Source organism: Papio anubis, chromosome 15 (assembly GCF_008728515.1).
Source record: "Papio anubis isolate 15944 chromosome 15, Panubis1.0, whole genome shotgun sequence".
Taxonomy (NCBI): Eukaryota; Metazoa; Chordata; class Mammalia; order Primates; family Cercopithecidae; genus Papio; species Papio anubis.
In genome coordinates, this window is record NC_044990.1 from 89,808,036 (window position 1) to 89,824,773 (window position 16,738).

The 16,738-nt window shown below is 54.9% G+C and overlaps 1 long non-coding RNA gene across 1 annotated transcript in view; it reads left to right on the forward strand.

Moving 5' to 3' along the window:
• The window catches only part of LOC116270514, a 164,119-nt gene extending 154,365 nt beyond the window's left edge, over window positions 1-9,754 (forward strand). Inside the window, exon 3 of the long non-coding RNA XR_004178574.1 lies at window positions 5,906-9,754. This is a non-coding gene — a long non-coding RNA (uncharacterized LOC116270514). The remainder of the gene's footprint in view (window positions 1-5,905) is intronic.
• The last annotated feature ends 6,984 nt before the right edge of the window (window positions 9,755-16,738 follow it).

Genomic DNA, 16,738 nt, shown 5'->3' on the forward strand with positions numbered 1-16,738 from the left:
CTCAGATGATCTGCCCGCCTCGGCCTCCCACAGTGCTGGGATTGCAGGCCTGAGCCACCGTGCCCGGCCTGACTGGTTACTTGGAAATCATTCATTCACACACCTGAGGTAGGTCGAGAAGACTGATGTTCTAGGAGGCGTGAGTAGAAATCACAGGGTCGGTGGGCTGTGACCTCTGGTCATCTGCCTTGCTGCAGCCCTGTCATGGTGGTGGCACTGACTGTGTGTGAGAGGAGCATATGCTCAGGACGCTTCCATCCCAGACAGAGAGAAACAGAACCACGAGAACGTCCAAGCCAGGGCCACAGCAGTCAGTGCACATGCCCTGGGGGCTGAAGGGCAGGACATGTGGGGTGGGTCCAGGGAGGGTATGGTGCAGGGACTCGGAATTACAGAGGGGCTGCCCTACTCTGCCAGATAGCTGGGGGAAGGGAGGCAGATTCTAGGTAAAAAGTGATGTTTATAATAGCTTCACAGCCCAGGCACTTCTGTCCAATGGATGGAGAACAGTTTGCAAAAAAATAGCCTTCAGGCCAGCGGTCACCTCTGAGCTGTCAGCAAGATTCAGTTTCCCACTATCCCCCGCCCCCATCCTGCCCACACCTGCTGTGCTTTCTCCAGACTGGCCCAGCAGGTTCCGTTCCTCTGTGTTTCTTCTCCATGTGTGTCTGGTCTCATCCCCTTGGCCTCCCTGGAAAATGCCACCAGCCCAGCCTGACACTCAGACGTCTCTAGGCGCATGGTGGAGGGACTGGGGAATTGTTGCCAGGCTCGTTATTTCTGAAAAGAGCTTTCACTCCTGGGGCGGCCGGGCTGACCACAGAAGCCTGTGCATGGCATGGTAGAGCAGACCAAGACAGAGGGCCGTGGCCACTCCGCTATCCCGGCCGGTGCTCTGTGGATACAGAGGGCATTCGTGTGTTTTATTTCTGTCTGTTTTGTCTTGAACGGAGAATTTCTGGGTTCAGTTTTGATTTGTTTTGAAGACGAATGTAGAAAGAAGGAAAAATCAGAGGTCAGAAAAGATGGAGGCGAGTCCGCCTGCCTAGCAGGCAAACTGCTGTGAAACTTATAAATATTGCACCTCGTTCTCTGTGAAGCGCGCTGTTCTGGGAGGGGGCCGTGAGTTCACGTGCACTTTCTGTGCAGTGGGGGACCGGCTGGTGCCTTCGGAGAAATCCGTTGTTAAAAGGGAGTTCTCAGGAACTGTGCAGAAATGGACTTTTTCTACCTCTTCGTGCTGATGTAACTTTAAGGAGAGTTTGGGGGATAATGGAAGAGTCTTGATCTCTCATCATTTACCTTGAAGGAAATAGAGATTTCTGTGCAGGAGCCAATTTTTTTCAACTAGCAAGTTAACCTCTTTCCTCCGTGGAAGGGAAAGGCCATTTGACCCCAGGACACAGCCTGGAGCAGCTGTGCTGTTTTGTGGGTAGAGGGGGGTGGCAAGGGTCACGGGGGCACCTTCAGGGTCAGGGTGGTGTTCAGAAATGCCATGATGTGCCTACTGCTGAGGGCAGGTGGAGCCAGAGCCACACACCAGGTTGTCCTCACCTCTGAGTCTGCCCCGCCACCGCCCCCAGCCTGTCTGCCCTGTTCTCTCACAAAAGAAAAGACCTTGCCCAGTGCCAAGGGTGGGAGCACAGCCACCTGCTCTTCATTAAGACGAGGATGACCGTCGCCATTGTCCTCACCATCATCATCGTCTGGTGAGAGATGCCTGTGCTAAGCACAGCTGATCCTCACCCCAGCCAGGAAGCAGGTAGTGCCATTCTTATTTTACCACGGAGAATTGAAACTCAGAACCTTGAAGTAACTCTCCTGGGACCACACAGATTTCTGGAGCCAACTGCAGACTCGGGTCAGCCTGCGTCAGGAAAGGTTGCATTCAGTCTTCCTCCATGGATGCCCCGCCTGCCCCCGCACCCCTCCGCCTCTCCGTCCCTCCTACCCCCAATTCTCCACTTGTTGTGGGTCTTCCTAGGCTCTTTGTTGATGACAACCCCACAGAAGAGAAAAGCATCCTTTACTATTTATTAATCGATGCCATCCGTAATTCAAAAAGCAGGTGAATCAGAAGGCTCGCGTTTCTCTTAGAACAACTCATGTTTGAAATAGAATTCTTTGTTCTTTCTCTGTGGACCATGGAGCCCAGCTAGGAAGCAGGTTGGCTGAGCTTCCGCAAACACACAGGGCCTTCTGATCTGAGGGTGTGAGTCAACGAGATAATTCCACCCACTAATTGTTCGTCTTTAAAGGCTGGACTACAGCTGGGAAAACATTGGCACACACAGGCCCATGGCCACAAGGCGACTGCAGCCTTTATTCCAGCTCACCTGCTGGGGTGCTGCTGAGAGCCACATTCACTGTCACCTGCCACATGCTAGCTCTTCCCAGTCTTTCACTCAGAAATTCTTCCACCTGCCTGAGGAGGGGGCACTATTATGCTTCCCATTTTACAGATTAAGAAGCAGAGTAACCTGCCCGGGTTCCCACTGCTGGCGAGCATGCGCTCCCAGGCACCCAGCTGCGAGGCCTGGTGCTGCCAAGGGGGGAGTATGGCAGGAAATGAGACAGAGGGAGACCCCGTAGCTTTGCCACATCTTATCCCAGAAATACTGGAGAAAAAGTGAAAATTGAATCAACCAACCAATCGGCAACTGTGCCACCTACACAGAGAAGCCCCTCATGTGGGGAAATTTTTCCACTGGCTTAAGTGAGATGGCTGCTGGTATGGTGCGCTGCACACACAAGCAAGGTCATTACTGACTCCTCAGGAAACTCCCTAACCATGAGTCAAGGTAAACCCCTTTTCCCTCCCAGGGAAGATCAATGGCACCCTTCAATCTGCTTGAATCTTGGTAGAAAAGTACCTGAAGCATTAACCATCTTTGTCTACAATAATTTACTTATTCATACGGGTCAGCAAATCCTCCTGCTGCCTCATCTCCTCCTGCTGTGAGAGCGGCTCAGTCCTGGCTGCCCACCTGCCCTTTCCTCCAGGCTGCACCCCTGGGCATGAGCAGAGGTGCCAGGCTTTAATTTTAATGCTGTCTTTGTAAACAGTGCCTTTTAGAGTATATTTGTCAGCCTGTCTTACTTAGCACTCACCACCTTGTCTCCTGAGTAGCTGAGAACATAGGTGTGAGCCACCACGCCTGCCAAAATTTTTAATTTTTTGTAGAGATGGGGTCTTGCTACATTGCCCAGGCTGGTTACAAACTCCTGGCCTCAACCAGTCCTCCCACCTCTGCCTCCCAAAGTGTTGGGAGCTACTGTGCCCGGCCTCTTTCTGTTGTTTTTTGCCTTTTGGGCTTTCATTGACCCGGTATCACTTTACTCATTCCTTTATTTTCGGGCTTTCTTTGTTCTATTATTTTATGTATGTTTCTTGTCCACAGTACAGAGCCCAGGGATTGCCTGTCCATCTAGGCAGTTTCTTCTTTGAACAAAACAAGTCGGCCTGCTGGATTTCAAGACATGGCTAATGACTTTATTGCTGTCATTTTCAAGTTGATTATTGAGTTTTCTTTTCTCTGTATTTTCTGGGTCGTCTAGGCACTGCTGTTTCCTTCTGCTCTTCCTGGTGGATTTCCGTTTCTTTGCAGGGCTGGTAACGGTGCCTGCCCTTCCCAATTGCCAGTGTCCATCGTAAGGTTCTTTACCGTTTGATGGAAACTCGGGACCGGGGACGTCCCCTACCCTGGCCAGCCTCCGTCCCATGAGAAGTGGGCTTTACATCACTCCCATCCTCTCCTTCCCACCCACTCCCAGCCTCTTCCAGTAACATGTGTGACTTTGACTCACCGCTGCCCCAGACCTGTCATGCTAACTTAGATTTTGCAGAATGAATACTTTCATTCGGGGCTATTATTTTAGACTTTGCTTGCGATTCATTTCAGAAATATTTCCATTTCCGGATTATTTACGTCGCACCTGTATTCTCCCTCCCAGGTAAGTCTTCACCGTTGCGTGTGTTCGCCTGGACGTGCAGGGTTTGTGGATTTCGTGGCTCGCCGCTGCCTCCTCCAACACTTTCCCAAGAAAGGGTCCCGCAATGCTTTCCCCTCCCTTCGTCCACCGTGGCACCCCGAGGGTGGGGCTCATGGGCTGCGCGTGTCCTTGCCCAGTCCCCAGGTGCCATGCTCGCTGCTTCTCTGTGCCACAAAGGAGAAATCTGACATCAGCCCCGCCCCTCTCCTTTTGCCATTTATTTGTTCTTTACTGCTGCAGCTTTTAGAATTGTTCTCTTCTGGCTAACATGGTAAAACCCTGTCTCTACTAAAAATACAAAAATAATAATAATAATAATAATAATAATAATAATAATAAGCCGGGCGCGGTGGCGGGTGCCTGTAGTCCCAGCTACTCAGGAGGCTGAGGCAGGAGAATGGTGTGAACCCAGGAGGCGGAGCTTCCAGTGAGCAGAGATCGCGCCACTGCACTCCAACCTGGGCGACAGAGTAAGACTCCATCTCAAAAAAAATAAAAATAAAAAAATAGAATTGTTCTCCTCCTCTTCCCACTGGGAGATTTCCCTGAACACCCTGCTAGGAGGCTTTTCTCCTCAGTTCCTCCAGATCTGTGGGCTCCGGCCTCTGCCTTGGGCTCCCCTGAGATGTGCTCAGTAGGCAGCCCCTCCCTCTAGAGCTGCCGTCCTGCAGGGCAGGCCCTGTCCTCTCCTCTCCCCCTGCTTCCCATCACATGCTCTGAGCATCTTTTATCTCCCATCCACTACAGTGCTCATTTAGGTCTCAACAGAGCCCGTGCTCTACTTGTGTTTATCTAAGGAGTTTTTTCCAGTAGGAAATCAGGCATTGGCTGTAAAGCAAGGCACATGTGGGACTCGAATCTCTATTCTCCCTGTCCTTGTTCAAGCCACTTCCTCAGCCTCTGCCTCCAACTGCTGTGTCTTTGGACACCCATTCCCAAAGCCTGCCTGCCGCTGCAGCTGTGGATATGCTGCGTGGACAGCCTCGGGGGCTCTGGCCTCGGCAGCCCCTGCCTGCACCCAATCTGTCTGAGGTCTCCTTGCCCCAAGGCTCAGTAGTAGAGAGCACAGCTACCACCACCTTCCTCGGCTCCTGGGTCCAGGAGACCCAGGCCCCCAGGCACTATGGCCTCCATCCAGGGGTCTCTGTCCAGCCTCTCTGGGCTGCAACTGTTCTGAGAGTCCCCCAGTGCCCACCCCAGGCTCCTGTCAGGCCCAGAGTGAGAGGCAAGAAGGGCCTTCATTCACTTCTAGGACTCCAGCAGGGCTGAGGCCTACCCTCCTCCAGGCCCACCCCACCCTCCAGCCCACTCCCTCCCAGGCCCACCCCACCCTCCAGCCCACTCCCTCCCAGGCCCCCACCCTTCAGCCCACTCCCTCCCAGGCCCACCCCACCCTCCAGCCCACTCCCTCCTCCAGGCCCACCCCACCCTCCAGCCCACTCCCTCCCAGCCCACCCCACCCTCCAGCCCACTCCCTCCCAGGCCCACCCCCACCCTCCAGCCCAGAGAAGCTGCTGGGCTCAGAGAAGCGCCGGCTGGAGCTGGAAGGAGAGGAGACATGCCCAGCCCTCCTGGCTTCTGAAAGCCTGTTGCACGGCTCATTCCCGAGGCACCTGCTCCACTGGTGTTAACAAGGACAGTCACATTAAGGGTGTTCCTGCCAAGGTCTTTCGGAAGTAGTCAGTTCCAGCTCCGAATGTTCATTTATTTTCATAATCCCTCGTTGAATTTGGACGCACAGAGTGGCAGATACACGCTTGATGAGTAACAGCCACTGGTCCTGACATCGGTACCGTTTTCATGCACTTGCCCTGTCTGGGCTCTGTGCTAAGTAACCACACGTTTTAACTATATTCTCACCCTTAATCCTCATAACACTGGTAAACTTGGCATTATTGTTTTTCTTTTTCAGATGGGAAAATAAACGCCTCAAGAAGCTGCACAGATTGCTCCAAGACTCTCAGGAGGTGAGTGGCCGTAGTGGCGTGGGAGCCCAGGTCTGCTGGTTCCAAAACCTGCTGGGTCTTCGTGACATAGATGTGCTTCGCGGCTCTCTACCTGGTAGCTGCCTGTCCCCTGGACTGTGAGGCCCAGGACAGACGTCCCGTGTGTTTTCTTCACCATACGGCCCTGACACGGCTGTCCCAAGGCCCTCTGCAAACACTAGTGAATGAGCGAACCAGCCAACCCGCAGAGGAGCTTCTCGTCCATCCTCTAATGACCAGGGCGTTCTTCACGATCTCTGGCCACTTGCTGGCTTTGCCCATGAACATGGGATGAGCAGAGGGAGGCGTGGAGACGTGGGGGATTAGTGGGTGCTCTGAGGATGATGCTGGCTTGGGTATCATGGACCCTGGGTTTCATGGGGCAGAGGAAACGGGGTGGGCTGAGCTCAGGGCAGGAGCTCACCTGGCTGGCCCTCCCATGAGTGGCTTCAGCAGAAGCCCCAGCTCAGCCCCGGGACACCGAATTGGACACCTCCTGGGGCATTTGAAAGCGGGATCCACAGACCCCAGGGCGCTGAAAGAGTTACTGTGCTGATAGGAGCCAGCAGGTGTGATGGCAGGAGGAACACAGGCCCAGGGCAGCTGGGTGGAGCAAAGGGGGCCCAGCCCATGCCCACCCTGCAGGCTGAGCCTGTGGAGCCTGTGTGAGGAGGTCAGGGTGGGCTGAGCAAAGGTAACCATAAGGCAGCAAGGACTTGCGCAGCTCTTTGCACACCCTCCCCACCCCCGGGGCATCCGTCCGTGTCCACTGGGGCTTCCAGCAGACCCACCCTGGCCAGGGACCGCCCAGGAGGGACTGTGCTCTGCAACTCTCATCCCCCACCTGGCACCCACTGCCAGTGAAGTGAGTTCATAGGTGAAGGAAGGCATGTGCATTGAAAGACAGGGATGAAAAAGTTCCATTTTCCAATTGTACTTTTCCTCCCTGAGGGAGAGCATTTTGGAAAGAGTAATGATTGTGATGACAAATGGATCTTAAGACAAGGGCTGGCACATCTTTCCTCATCAATTTCTATTCTTTGGGTCATTAAACCCTGAAGTGTTAAGTGGAAAGATGCTCACTGAATTGAGGCGGCCCTTTGGGGCCATGTAGGGGAAGCGATCCCCAGGCCTTCTTAGCGTCCATCAGATAGCCGTGTTTTGTGAAATCTTTGCACATCCACTTACAAAGCGGTTTTTAAAGCGGCCTGCAGCTTTGACAGGACACACTGTCAACCCACGTCCCACCTACCCTCCAGCCATGCCTGTTTCCCACAGCTCTGGTGTGTGTGCCTCGCACACATCATGTATCCAGAGCCCTCTCTGCCCGCCAGACACAGCCACGGGCAGCAAACATGCCCCTAGCAGCCGCTGTAACGTGTCTGGATGCAAAGGACATCTGACGGCCACAGAGCTTGGGCCTCCTTTTCTAGTAAAATCCCATGTCCATGTTCCTACAAGCATCGGTGGTCACCTGGCCAGCACCTCTGGGGAGCCAGTGAGAAGCAGCAGCTCCCCTCAGTTGAAGCCCCACTTACAAAGTGACAGCCTCACCCCTGCAAGAGGTGCGGGCCCTCCCTTGACGGCTAAGACGGGATCCGTGCCCAGCTGTCAGCTTCCTCCCATGCTTGGGGCCCCCTGCCCTCCCCCTCGCCCCCAGGCCTGGCGGAAAGCACTTCTGGAGAAGGTTCCGTCGGTCTCAAGTCTCCGGTGTCCTCTCTCTTGCTTGAGTTTGAGTTGCATTCTGGGAATGGCTCAGGGCCTATATCCCTGCAGCGGCCTGTTCTATGTGTGGTACTGCGTCCTGCAGGCTGGGCGCTCCTGGGGGTCTAGACCTCAGGCTGGCCGCTGACTCCCAACGGCATCCACCACGCTGTGTGGGGGCAGTGCTTAGCCAGGCAGGAAGCACCCCCAGAGGACGCTGGAAGGAATGTCCTCACAGCTCACAGGTGACCCTTTGGTTTCCTCAGCCATACCCCAGAGAAGCCTCAGGCATCATCTTTGGGAGTGGCAGGTGACATCCTAGGATTCTCCTTGTGTAACCTCAGGCACCTGGAGTCATGGCTGCTGCTCCATGCCACCCTGAGGCACATACCTATCGCTAGTGGGCGTTACTGGCCCCTGTGTTTCCCTCGTTCGTCATGTCAGGGCAGGTGGCAGAACGACCACATCAAGGTCGTATCCAAACCCAGGAAGTCCTCAGCACAGCAGAGGCTGACTTCCTCATTCACCTGCTACTGTCTCCCCAGGCCTCAATCAAATAATAGTAAGGAGGTTTGTTTTTAAAGGACACAAACCCAGGACAGACAACTGCGGGAAAGAGGCAATAGGAACACATTTTGGAAGCTGCACAGCAGGTGCATGAGGAGGGACTGAATTAGCCAAGGCGAGCTGCAGAGAGCTGAGCTGCAGAGGCCATCACGACCCAGAGGATGTGGATTTATCCTGGGCTGTCAAGGAGGGTAAGGGACAGGGCTCCCAGGGTGCCAGGTGGACAGCAGGACTGGGAGTGGCAAGACTATTTCAGAAGCAGGTACGTGGCCAGGTGTTCCTCTACCCCAGGTAGCCTGCCACACCCACCTCAGGTGGCATCTGGAGGATGGGGAAGAGACTCCAGACCGAGGGCTGTGGGCATAGCCAAGGGCAAGAGGATTCAGTGTTTCTTTGTTGTCACAGGACCGGGGGGCAGGGAGGCTGTCCCTTTTTTTGGGTGGTTTCCCAGGTCACTGGCTGAAAGCCCGTCAGACCCCTGGCAGGATGTTGGAGGATTCCTTTTTAGGGAGACTTATGGACTCAAAACAAATGATTCTAAACACTTCCAGACATTTAAAAACAAATAAAGGACTAGAATCAAGGTTCATTAGTCTTCTCAACAGCAACATTTGAAGCCAGGAGGTAATGGAAAATTGTCTTCAAAATTTTATGGGAAAAATAGTTTTCTACTAGAATTTTAACCCAAATGAACAAACTATCAATCAAGACAGTTCAGACACACAATTGTTCAATAAACACATCTCTCACTCACTCTTTCAGTGAGGTGCTGGGGGATGTACCCACAAAATGAGAGACGACGACTTGGGATTCAAGAAACCAAGAATCCAAAAGGAAAGAGGCAATGGGAATCCCCAGAGTGAAAGGAAAGGGAAGCTAAGGAATCCGGTGCTGAAGAGGAAGGGAGGCTGCAGGAGGGGCATCTCCCAGGGAAGATGAAAATACAGAGGGCCTTTTGCATCTTGAGAGGAGATTTACAATTCTCACAGAGAGTTTAGGGCTGAGTTAGTGATATGTATATGAAAAACGAATCCAGTGAAAAAGCAATTAAGTAAAGTCCAGGAAAAACAAACTGAAAAAAAAAAATTGTTTAAGGAAGAAACTGCAATTATAGTACACTATGTGTCTCAGCTGTGAGTCATATTTATATAATGTCATGACATTTAATTGATCTACTAGAATACTGATCTGTTCAGACATTACAAACAGCAGTGGGTGTGTCGGGGAAGAAAGACCTTGATAATGAGTAGGGATGTGGTACAGAAATGCCAAATTCTCATTTTTCATTATATGAAGTCAGTAGCCAAAATTGAACTAAAGAAAGTCGGCAAATAGAAATATAAGCATGCTATTTAGAAATGTGGGGGTAAACAGGTACAGTTTTAGCTTTTAAGTGGATTGCCTCTTGGGAGTGGAATGGACACTGCCCTGCAGATCTGTTGGTGGGTATTTGTGTTGTGTGTGTGTGTGTGTGTGTGTGTGTGTGTGTGTAAGATGGAGTCTTGTTCTGTCACCCAGGGTTGAATGCAGTGGCACAATCTCAGCTCACTGCAGCCTCTGCCTCTGGGTCCAAGAGATTCTCTTGCCTCAGCCTTCCGAATAGCTGGGATTACAGACATGTGCCACCATACCAGCTACTTTTTGCATTTTTAGTAGAGACGGGTTTCGCCATGTTGGCCAGGCTGGTCTCAAACTCCTGACCTCAAGTGATCCACCCACCTTGGCCTCCCAAAGTGTTGGGATTACAGGCGTGAGCCACCATGCCCAGCCTGTGTTTGCTTTTAAGACTAGTCAAGTGCAATAGTGAGAAGGGCAGAAAGAGTAGAACCTAGAGGAGGTTTATTTTCCTGCTTTTTAAAATACAGGGTCTCACTCTGTTGCCTAGGCTGGTGTGCAGTGGCAAGTTCATGGATCACAACAGCCTCAGACTTCTGGCTTCAAGCAATCCTCCCACCTCAGCCTCCAAGTAGCTGGAGCAACAGGCATGTACCACTGCACCCAGCCTGGGCTTTTAACCTATGTACATTAAATGTATAGCTGATTTTTAAAAATCTTTGGCAATTTAAAGAAAGAATGAAAGGATATGCTGAGTTTCTGGTACTTTCTGGCATTTTCCAGCATTCATACAATTGATGGGTATGAATAATTCAAGACCAGAAATGGGTATTTTTTTGCAATTAGGTAAAAAAAAAAATTAACTAATTTTCACCTCATTATCTAATTATTCCCTATTCCTTAATTATCTGTGTGGACCTTGCAATAATTGGAAATGGTAAAAGATGAGGTAGAAAAAAAGTCAAGATGTATGTGTAATGGGCTGTAGTGCTATTTCTGGTCTTAAATGGGCAACAAGGAAAACTGTGTCTTTCTCTGAGCAGGGCGTTGGCTCCTCTAAGCTGTATTCTGTATGTAGGTGTCTGAGTGAAAATTCCACTCGGATAGTTTCAGTGCATTCATGCTCCGTTTAATGCTGTTTGGAATATATATTTAACCAGAAAGGTGATTTCGCCTCTTCCTTTATCTCTGCTTCTCACCTAAAAAGAGAGTTATAGTGTTGAGTCCTGCCCCCCTCGAGTTGCTGCCTTGGTCCAACGAGGACAATGCAGGAGCTCTGCAGGAATCACCGGGGTCTGGGTCTCAGATGCGGCCGGGTGCTCTGTCTTTCCCAGGTCCTCTCACCTGCAGTCACCACTGCGCACAGTTCCCGGGGAGCAGGGCCTCGGGCCGGGCACAGCAGGGGCCTGTGTTCATGTGACCCTTGGCACGTCCCTCTCATCCCCAGTGTGCTCAGGGGCCAATCCCAGTCCGTGGTGAGGACCAGCATCGACCCGGGAACACTGGGAGCGCCAGGCAGGGGAAGAGTGTGAGGGACGCCGGCCTTCCTCCCTTTCACTGTCCTTGGTGTCACTGTTCAGCTATCGGCTTCTCACAGTGGCTTTGCTTTTTGATTAAGAGACACATTTGGATTCTGTGTGGCTGGGAATGGCCCAGTCTGCAGGGCAGTCCCCCAGGAGCTCAGCCGCTGTGGAGGGGATCCTAGCAGAGGAGGCTGATGGCCCAGAGAGGCACGTGGTTGTTCCTGGGCCTCTTCCTGCACACAAATCTGCAAAGAGGAGACCTAAGGAATGGGCTGAGGGCAGACTGTGCCTCTGTGCCTTCCTGAGATGGAGAAGCCAGAGCTGGCTCCACAAGTGCAGAGTCCAACAGAGCCGCGAGAACTGCCCGGGGCCGGCTCGTGGGCACAGGTGGGTCGGCGGGCACCGTGTGGCCTGACGGGACTTGAGTGGGTTGCACTTGCCAGACAAGGGCCACCTTCTCTTTCTGTGCTGGCTCCATTGCCCCAGCCCTGAAGGGACAGGACAGGTGGCCTTGACTGTGTGAGGGGCGCAGGGTACGGGAGCCCCATGCAGGGAGATTCGCCCATCCCAGACTCCGCCAGGTACCCTGGACGCCAGCAGGTCCTGAATGTGAGGGGAGGCTGGGGCTGCTGTCCAGGTCCCGTCCCTCCCACCCACTCAGGGCGGCCTCACTGCTGCCAGGTGACCCCAGCTACACTCTGGGGGTGACAGAGTGGGGAGTCCCGCCTAGGCATCATGGATGTGAGGGGGGAAGGCACCCTAGAACTCAGTCAGCCCCTGTGTGGGGTAGCGTCTTTGTTTAAGCCAAGGCTAGTGGGGGTCTGATGGGTAACTGAGGAAACAGCTGTGCTCAAGTCCTGAGTAGGGCAGGTTCTGCCTCCCCCATGCTGGACGGGGCCTGGGACCCCAGAGCACCAGAGAGTGAGTCCAGGCCTCCCCCACACTGGACAGACCCTGGGGATCCTGGAGGAAAAAGTGAGTCCACGCCTCTCCCATGCTAGACGGGCCCTGGGATCCCAGAGACCACCAGAAAGTGAGTCCAGGCCTCTCCCACGCTGGACGGGCCCTGGGATCCCAGAGACCACCAGAAAGTGAGTCCAGGCCTGAGTGTGAGGACAAGGACATGAGCCCAGAGGGACAGGACCCTCCCAGGCGCACGGCGAGGTTTGCAGGCAGTTAGAACAGGCGCTAGGGAGGGTCCCGCAGCCCCCAGAGCAGGCCAGGCTGCCAGGTGGCTGCCACCTTCCTTCCCTCTTGCACACCAGTTTCCAGCAGGGCTTCTGTGAGCATTTTGGTTCCCCAAGCAGCCCACAGTGGATTTTGTTTCCAGGCCCCAGAGAGAGTCCATGGCTCTGGTCAACAGGAAGATATGCTCAAAATGAGGTTGTACTTCCTCTTCTGTGGCTTCAGAGACCTGCGCACTGTCTGCCCTGTGGCCCCATGTCTGTTGGTGTAGACAGACTCCGCTCTGATTAAAACATCACTCCCATTGCCTCCCGAGAGCATGTCTTCCCCACCCCCGCAACTGCCTCCGCCCACAGACCAGGGCTTCTCAAACTGCGGCGCCTGCTGGAACCCACCGCAGGATTTGCTGAGACACGGGGGTTGGGTCCCATCCCTGAGTCTCCATCCAGAGGACGCAGGTGCAACGGAAGAACTCGCTGAGCTTATGCATTCCCAGGTGATGCTGATGCTGTGGGTCTGGAAGGCCTCCTCTGAGAACCACTGGCCGGGCTCTTACAGAGATCAAACAGTAGGAGACGGCACAAGGGGTCGCAGTGGTCCGTAAATAGCCTCAAATTCTGCCAGCATTCAGCTGTGATCTTCCCCCTCCTGGTAAACAGGGTTGGAACCCAGACGCCTTCCCCCTCCACCTCAGAAAGGTGCGTCTGAGCCCCGCTCGGCCCCCAGGTGCTGTCCTCTGCCCATGTGCGGCCTCAATGCCGTCTCATCTGGACCTTTGTAAAGAAAGAGGTTTTCAATTAGAGCCTGTGCTGTCTGCGCGCCCAGGGCACTCACCCAGGCGGCCGCACGAGAGGCCCATCTCTCAAGGGCCGCGGTGAAGCACCCTTGTCCAGATGTCAGCGCGGTCCGGCGGCGCCCGCGTCTTGGAGGTAGCACATGAGTTGCAGTGAGAACAGCGTTATGCTTCCCCGCCGGCCAGGTCCTCACTGGAAGACTCGGAGACAATTACCCCTCACTCCCCAGACCACCGTTCTGGGGAGAGGAGGGACTGCAGGTCCAGTGCTGATGAGAAACACCCGGGGAAAGCAGGCATCATTTCTGCAGATCACACCTCTTCAGGCAGGCCTTCCTTTCGGCGCTCGCTGTTGGATGTGCAAAGGCAGTAGACGTGTCTGGGTCCTCTGGAGGGTGGGAGCCTCCACTGTCCTGCAAGCCTGGCCACCAGGCACCCAGCACAGGCACAGGACTGCTGCAATGGGACGGGCTGCAAAACTGATTGTAAAAAGGGCAGAAAAATGAATAGAAAAAATAGAAGGCTTTTCCAGGGTTTGTATCTAGAAATATGTGACCACATAAAATATAAGTCAATGGCATCTCTGCAGAATTGACTTTCGGAGTCACCCAAGAATAAGAAATGTGAGGCACGGCCGGGTGCAGAGGCTCACACCTGTCGTCCCAGCACTTTGTGAGGCCAAGGCGGGTGGATCACCTGAGGTCAGGGGTTCGAGACCAGCCTGGCCAACATGGTGAAACCTGGTCTGTACTAAAAACACAAAAATGGAAAATGGAATGAAGGAAGAGGCTGGAGGCAGGAGAACATGGAACTGGAGGTGGAGCTGAGATTCCACAATAAATGAATGGACGGAGATCTCTGAAATGGAGGGAAGGAGGGAAGGAGGGAAGGAAGGAAGGAGGGAGGAGGGAGGAAGGAAAGAAAGGAGAGGAGGAGGGAGGAGGGGGGAGGGAGGAAAGGAGGAAGGAGGGAGGGGAGGGAGGAAGGAAGGAAGGAAGGAAGGGAAGGAAGGGAAGGAAGGAAGAGGGAGGAGGGAGGGGGAGGGGATGGAGGGAAGGAGGGGAGGAGGGAGGGAAGGGAAGGGAAGGGAAGGGAAGGGAAGGGGCAGAGAGAGAGAGACAGCGTTCCTGGCAGGGTAGAGTGGGGATCTGAATCCCCAGGCACCCCTCCTCCTGCTGCCCTGAGGTCCCAGCCTTCCCCCGGGTCGGGGAGTGCAGGGGTGGGTGTCAGAGGCAGGTGTGTTTATAGTCTTAGGAGCACTTTTTTTAAAAAATAGCTTTACTGAATCCTGAAAGCATAGACTTTTGTTTTGCTTACTAAAACTCAGATTTCAGTGGCTGCAACATAGAATTTGTGTGAGGGGAACCCCTAGCCTCATCCTCCAAGTCCGCTTGTACCGTTTACTTGTGAGACAAACCTAAAGGGAGAGGCAGGAGCATGGCCTGAGGCAGGTGTCTCAGACCCAGGGGCGCACGAGGAAGCGCAAGGGAGCTGTCAGGGTCAGAGGTGTGACCCTGGAGACCCTACAGAGGGAGTGAGGAAGGCAGGAGGGGGACCCCCTGGGCGCTCCCTTTCCCCTTAGTGCCAGCCTCTGTCCCTCCTTATACCCCGGGCTCCTTCCAGTCCCGTGTGCCTGGAAGGTCCCCTCTGGTCCATCATCCTCCGGGGGACCCGGGACGTAGCCTGTGGGACATTTGCCCTTCAGCAGAGCACACGGCCCACGGCCCAGCCCCTGACCGACCAGGCGGAAGAGCATCCGGGCGTGTGGGCCGGCACAGACACGAGCCGGGGAGCAGACAGTCGGCTCTCTCCCCACACAGACTCCTCTCCATGCTGGGCCCGGGGCACTGGCACCCACGCCCAGAATTTCCCCACCACTCCTGAACCTGAGGTGGAAGAAGGCAGGAAGCCAGGCCCGAGCCGTCCAGCCGGACAGAAGGACCACAGCAGGCTCAGCCCTTCCCCACTCAGGGCCAGTCCCTGGGGCCGCCAGGGAAGGAAGGCCCAGCCCCAGGGGTGGTGCCCTCAGACCCGGACGTGCCCCTGGGTTCCCAGTTCAGCAATACCCGCCAAGCACTGACCCATCGGCATCTGCACAGCATCCTGAGCCTCATGTGGGTCCTTGCCCCGTTTCAGGCCCCCCGAGGCGTGTCTGCCCTGAGCTGCCTGCCCTGTGCCACCCGGTCACCACTCTGCCACCTCTGCCCAGTGGGCTCTGCTGTCCCATCCTTCCCGCCCCGAACCAGACTCTTGTCTGTTAAGTGGGCTGCGGTGTGAGTGGGGACAGACACTGAGGGCTTGGCGGCCACCACTCCCCTGATGGAATCTGGGGTCGCAGCCATCGGAAGGGGAGAGCAGTAGTTCAGTGGGCTCTTCCCACACCCCTCAAGGGGCCCCTTGGCCAGGAGGGGACACAGAGGAGGGGCCAGGTTTTCCCAGATTAGGGGCAGGATGCGGAGGGGGCTGCACCCAGGACGGGGAGGCTCAGGCAGAAGTTGCATGAACTCGTGTGGTGGCCACCCCGGAGAGACGCCAGCATCGCTCACTGCCTCAGATTTGCCACAGAAACCGGCTGTGGCTGCCAGTTATGCTTGGGGCCGGACCCCACATTTTTCTGAATCCAACATCCCTGCCATCCAGGTCCCACCCACCAGTGGGAGTGAGGGAAGTTTCCAGATAACTCAGAGGAGAGCAGGCACTTGGCCACCACCTGGCCCTGCGGGCGGCCTCTGCCCACATGGTTTTGCCTGCTGCGTCCGCACTGCTCATAGGATGCGTTCACTCAGGCCTGGAACACTCTACGTAGTCCCTGCTCGCTGGGCCCCCTCTCTTAGAAAGTGCCAGATACCAGCTTGTGTGCGACCGCTAAGCCTCCACCGCCCTCCTGCCTGCCGGGTGCGTGCCACCAGCCTCGGCTCCCCGTTCTGCCCACGCCTGCCCACCCGGGCCCTGGCCTGTCCTTGGGTCGTGGGCAGTGCGTTTGTCCACCTCTCCCCGAGTTGCCTGAAGGCAGAGGCTATGCTGTGTCTGCAAAACCAAGACAGAGCCCTGCTCCCGCCTGACTGAGCCCCACTCCCACTGCTCTCCTGCGCCTTCCCCTCCTCCCAGTGCCCGGCCTTGCTCTCTGCCCGCCTCGACCGGCCCATGTGTTCCGTGGGGTCCATGGTCTGGACTTTGCAGAGCCGCCGGCCCCTCGCAGGGGCTCGAGTCGCCCCTCTCCCTGCACACGTTGCACTTCCCTTGATTCAAAATCCTGCAGCGACATCACATTCCACTCAGATTAAAAGCAAAATCCACAGCACTGGCGTGTGACCCACGTGGTCTGCACGGTTGGCTTCCCTCCTGGCTTATCTCCTGCCGTCTCCTCTTTGCCAAGTGGCTCTGACCCACCCATCGCTGCCCCAGTCAAGGCCAACCCACCTCAGACTCACTCCCTCCTGCCCATGAGCCTGGGCTCCAGGGTCCTCTCATGAAGGAGTCCCCCCTGGTCTCTCCATGAATCCAACACCCCCGGTCAGCACCCCGTGCCCTCTGGCTCACCGTGGACATTCTGCACGCAGACCTGTCATGGCTCTCCCTGCTGTCCATCCTCTCACCAGCATAAACTTGGTGCCACACAGGGATCTCGATAACCAGGCCTTTCTGAATGAATT